We start from the raw sequence: 6,159 nt of genomic DNA, 5'->3' as shown, positions 1-6,159 counted from the left end.
CATGGGGAGGAGTGGAAGTGAGCGGTATGTGGGAGTGCAGGGCTTGCATCACTATCCCAGGGCCAGCACCAGCAGGGCCCAAAGCAGGATGGTAGGAGCATGCGGTGTGGGCTGGCAGAGGTCCGTAGAGCTGGGCTGGGATGCACCAGCAGGGAGAGGGGAGAGCTGACTGGGCTCCACAGAGCCCCTGCCAGGACCCCACGCTCCTGCCACCCTGCTCTGGGCCTCACTGGCACTGACCCTGGGGTACTGGTGTGGGTCCAGTGTTCCTGCTCAGCTGCCGCTGGCTCCCACACAGCCGTTCACTTCCAGTGCCCCTGCCCCAGTCCCGTGGCACAGGCGGGGATGAGCATGCAGCCTTGATCCCACACACCCCACAGTTGCCCATCTGGACTGGGCAGCAGCAATGGAGATGGTGCTCAGAGTGGGGGAAAAGTGCCCCTCCCCCAGCTGCCAGTGCTTCCTGCTGCAGCCAGCCATAGCCCACACAGGGCTGTCTTACCACTTTGCTGCGTCACTGCTTCCTCAGCAGTGGCAACAGAGAGCAGGCACAGGCAGCCCTGCATGAGCTCCAAGCAGCTGGAGCACAGGACAGTGGCCATGATGGGGTGGTGGGGGTGCTTTTCCCCCATGCTGAGCACCATCCCTGCTGCTGCTAGTCTGGGCCATGCACTGGCTCTGGGTTCACTCATCAGGGCTGAGCCACAGCAGCAGTAGCTGGGCAGAAACTGCTGCTTAGCATGGAGGAAAGCACCCTTCCCAGCCCCACTCACCACCACCAGGAAGTGTTTGCTGCTGCTGCCCACCCAGAGATCACACTGCACTAAGCTGTGGTGGGGCTGCTTCACCACCACCTCTGTGCTGCCCAGCATGGCAGCAGTGGCCATGGGGAGCAAGTAGCCCTTATTCTCATCCCAAAGACAAGCCTGTGCAACTTCTGAGCACTCCCCCTGCCCCTCCCTCCCACACCTAGCTCAGCTGTTTCTTTTCTAGTCTCTCTAACTCTCAGGCCAATACCCTCTTTTTCAAGTCTTATCTCCATTCTCTCCTTATCTCCCCCATCCTCCCACCCTCCTGTTTCCAGATATAAACATTATCTCATTCACTGCTTGTTGATTGTACTCCACTTGATTTATCAAATGCTATTCAGCTCCTTTTTGCTGGAGGTGCATCCTGTTTCAGAAGGTAGGCAGATCTGGGCTCTAGTAAGGATACCATTGTACAAGCTAACAAGGAAGTGGAGGCACACAACATTGTTACATTACAAGATCATAGGATCATAGGAAAATAGAGTTGGAAGGGACCTTGTGAGGTCACTTGATCCAGCTCCCTGCTCAGGGCAGGATCATCCCTGACTAAACCCTCCCAGTCAAGTTTCTGTCCAACCTAATCTTAATAACTTCCAAGAATGGAGATTCCAAATCTTCTCCAAGAAGCCTGTTCCAATGCTTGACCACCCTAACAGCTAGAAAGTTCCTCCTAATTTCCAATCTGAAATTCCTCTGCTGAAGCTTGAGGTCCTTACTTCAAATTTAGACCCCTACTACCACAGAGAAAAGCTTAGCTCCATCCTCTTCATAATCACCCTCCAGGTGTTTGAAGATTGTTATCAATTTTCTTTTTCACTAAGAGAAGGCCTTCAAACTCCTTAACTGCTCAGCTCATCACAGCATTTGAAGCTACTGCTGCTTCTTTTTCCAAAACAATATAAAATTCCCTCCAAAATCCACAAGTGTGCATGTCCTCACACTGATGGTGCCACAGCTTGGGGTTGTGTATGCTTAGGGAGAAAGGAAGAAGGATTTAAGAGAACTCCCACCACACCAACATCTGAGAGAAAGAGACAGGCTGAAGCTATGTTGGCGAAGCAGCTCCCAACTTCATCCTGTCAGGGCAACTCATCTTGCACCACTGCACAGACAGTACAGAAGTTTTTTCTTATTTCCAGTCTAAAATGGTCTTCCAGCAGTTTGTGACCATTAGAGCTTGTCTTCCTTTGGAGTATCCTGGTGAATAGACGTTCTCCCAGTTCCTGATGCACACCCCTTATATACTTATAGGCTGTCACCCCTGAGTCTTTGCTTCTCCAGGCTGAAGTAGGGAAGAGAAACAGAGTCCAAGTCCTTGGTTGAAGAGAGGATGGGGGTGATAGCTACCTATCCAGGCTGGGACAGGGTCCTCAATGGCCAGTTGGGGTCTTTCTCCAGCAGGTGTTGTCCAGAGGGGGATTGCCGGCAGGGCCTCTGGGTTGAGAGGCAGGGTGACGTGGAGCAGGTCTGGTCCAGGTGAAGATGGAGTACCAAGGAGTCAGTCTTCACTACCCCTTTTTGTGGGGCAGACTACCTATGATCTCCTATGGGGAAGGCATGTCCAGGCAATGTCAGCCCTGTTCCAGAGGGTCCCAGATGTTTATACTGAGCATGTGAAGCCTTGGCACAATGGTGGGTTGCCTCATCTTTTGTTTTTTTTAATGCGGAGGGTGGTTCCAATGGCTGGGTCATTGGTCCAGGTATTGGTTTTGATGGTGGATTGATTTAGTAGGGGTTCCTGCTATCATTGCATTTCACTCATCCATTCATTCTTTTGTTTCAGGCATTCAAGGAAAACCAATTTACATGGGAGAGGTTACAGTATTGCAACATACTTACACAACAGGGCATGGGGACAAGATGGGAAAAGATGGGACTGGATACTTGATATCACTTTACAGACACAGGCCTAAACCATACAATATTAATGTGAAACAATACAAATCAATGCACAAATGATAGGAATACAATATAAAACAATAAAGATCAATACAAACATAACAGAATACTATTTACAACATAAAAGGGGGCTTATTACAATAATAGTACACAAGAACTTAGCTTACCTAGTACTTCTTGTAATCACTTATAAGGGATAGAGAGGGCAAAGAGGAGCTCAGAAATGGTTGGGGAAGGGGAGGGATTGCATTTTAAAAAGAAAATAAAAACAAAAACTGAGGGTTTTGCTACAGTGTCATCTGCAAACTTATCCAGTCCACTTCTGACACCGAATCCAGATAATTTATAAATATATTAAAGAGTACTTGTCTGAGTACAGAGCCCGAGGGACGCTACTAGTCACCATGTGCCATGTTGACTCAGTTCCATTGACTGTCACTCTTGGGGTCCGACCACAGAGCCAGTTCCCTAGCCATTGGACCATAAAGTTGTTGAGGCCGCAGTTCCCCAATTTTACCATAAGGACAACATGGGAGACCAAGTCAAAGGCTTTTTGAAATCTAAATATATGACATCAGCATCTCCGCCTTTGATGCATCACCTGGTCATAGAAGGAAATGAAGTTGGTCAGACAAGACCTACCCACAACAAAGCCATGTTGGCTATCTCTCAGAATGTTGCCTTCTTTTAGCCTGTTGTTGATGGTGTCTTTGATGCTTTTTTTGAAGATCTTTCCAGGGATGGAGGTCAAACTGATTGGCCTGTAGTTTCCTGGATCATCCTTCCTTCCTTCCTTGAAGATAAGCACCACATTGGCCCTCTTCCAATCTTCAGGAACCTCTCCCAAGTGCCATGAGTTCTCAGATATCCTCGTCATTGGTCATGTTACAAGGTCAGCCAACTCTTTTAGCACTCTTGGATGCATTCTATCTGGGCCAGCTGACTTGTGGCTGTCCAGGCTCTCAAGCTGTTCCCTCACAAGATCTTTGCCAATTATAGGCATATGATTGCCCTTACCCTGGTTGTCCTGCATCCTGCAAGGCAGGATGATCCCCTTGGGCTAGTGGAAAACTGATGCAAAGTAATCGTTGAGGAGATTAGCTTTTTCCTGGGTGTCGGTTGTCAGCTGCCCCAGTTGGTTCAGCAAGGGTCCGATGTTGCCCTTGTTTTTTTCTGACTTCCCACATATTTGAAGAAGGACTTTTTATTGTCCTTGATTCCTGTAGCCAGTTTGAGTTCTGGCAAGATTGGGATTTTATTGTGTTCCTTATGTTCCCTCCAGATGTTGGAGAGTAGCCCTGCACCCAAAATACAGTTTTAACCTTTGCAAGACTTTGCCATAGTAAAAACCCTCTCAATCTTATTGTGATCTTTATTCTGACACTGCAGGTTCCTCTCTTTTTGTTTTGACCTCTATTTCTTGAACAAAAGTAGGGAGCACTGTTCTGCTGTAAAGAAAGGGAGTGGGCTGCAGTCAGGCACTAGGGATGGGCAGTGTGTTAAGTACAAGAACATTCCACTTTCCCCAGAAGATCTAAGCTGCTTTGATTTACTTACTTTTCATTGCACAGTTAATCCAGCACTTCTCAAAAAGTACCACTGATGCTACAAAAAGATTGCATTAAATGATCTCATTTAAACCAGAAATATTACAGCAAAGTCATACCTCTCTTCCTAAAAAACAGGCCTTTTTTCCTGACTGTTTTCACACCCCTCCCTCACACTTCCACCTGCTGCACTCATGCACTTGAGACTGATGCACAGAAACCCTTCATAGCTACCAACTTAATAAGCCCCTATAAAAATAGAGTGACTTCTGCTTGGGCACCCTTGCAAATCTCTTCATGAATATAATGTCTCCAATTTATATTTCTAAATACATCCTCACACCCTAGAAACATTCATAATTATGTCTGGAATAGAATCATGTGTCAATAGTGTTTGTATTATCATTTTGATTTCTTTTTCTCTTTTTTGTACATAATTATGGAGTGATTTGGGGTTAAATATTATTTCACCTTATGGCTTAAATAGCATGTACACTGCCACATCATTCTATTTTTTGTAACTTACACAAAGTTTGGGATTTGATTTCACCCTGTGGTAGAACACAAGCACTTGTGCGTGCACCTGCTAGAAGTAAAACATAGAAGATGGCTGTCTACTGTTTTAGCCCTGTACTTACTGCAGTGCTTCTCAACCATTTAGACTTAAGGCACCCCTTGTTAGACTTAAAGTGCCCTTTGTTATCTTCAATGTACCCCTCAGAAAATATCCATTTTTAGCTTTCACTCATTTCTTGACTATAGAACATTAATAGAGCTGTTCTTCTGTTACAAATAACTCAGAAAGTCCACCTGAGAAAGACCACAACAAGCCAGAATTGTTTGACACACTGTATTCCTATGGAAAATCTCTGGATTTATCTTGTGAATTGTATGTAGGGGTAATATCTAACAGTGTTAATATTGCACAACAATTTTTAAAAAGATACCATCACTCTGATTAAGAATCTAATTAAGGTCTAGTGGTTAGGACATTTACACAAAGTAGTTCCAGGCTTATTCACCCAGGTGGAGGTTGATTTTTCATTGCATGTTTTCCAGTAAAGTGATATAAACACTAAGTCACAGGTTAGGTATAACCATTCTCAAACCCTCCTTTTAAATCTGACTCACGGCCCAATCAAGGCAAAAAGATATGTGGAGCCAGGATGCAACAAGGAAGTTTGAGGTTGTGTGGCCCAGAGACATAGTTGTTGCCTGGGTTGCAGGCAAACTTTTGGATACTGGTTCAATCTTCTCAGGGGGCTAGGGCTTCACTCTTTTAGGTAAATTTCCTAAATACTGGGCTACAATATGAGAGGCTTCTCTTCCCCTTCCATTGCCGGACAGGTGCTGGCCATGGTTGTTCTGCTACTCAAATTCTGGGATTTACCCACACTTATATAGGGAAGGAACAATTAGTTTTGTTGAGAAAACCCAGCTGGGGTATTTAGATAAGAAAGGAGTGCCCCACTGGGAGCTTTAAAAATAGGCTGACCATATATCCCAGGCAAACTGGAACAGTCCTGGCTTCTGTAGTCCAGCCCTGGCTGGTTAATCAAAAGTCCTGGATTGATGGGGACACAGAGTGGTGTGATGCACCAGGCAGGTGGGTGGGCAGGCACCACCCTGCTCCATTTTGCCTGACTTGCTCCTGCCCAGCAGAAGCAACAAGTGGCTGGAGGAATTACACCAGCAGCAAGTGTTCCAGCAGCTTTAGCTTCAGCAGCAACAGTTCCAACAGAAATTCCAGGAAGAACAGCAGCAGCATTCCACATTTCAATTACTGGATCAGAAGAAGACCACTATGTAGTTCAGTGCTACTAGCATACCAAAGCAGAAGGGGGCAGAACCCTCACAAATATGGGGCTAGATTATGATCCTGAGGCCTTTCTGGAGTATGTTTG

This window comes from Gavialis gangeticus, unplaced genomic scaffold (genome assembly GCF_001723915.1).
Source record: "Gavialis gangeticus isolate Ggan-Ray unplaced genomic scaffold, GavGan_comp1, whole genome shotgun sequence".
NCBI lineage: Eukaryota > Metazoa > Chordata > Crocodylia > Gavialidae > Gavialis > Gavialis gangeticus.
Note: the sequence above shows the minus strand (reverse complement) of the source record.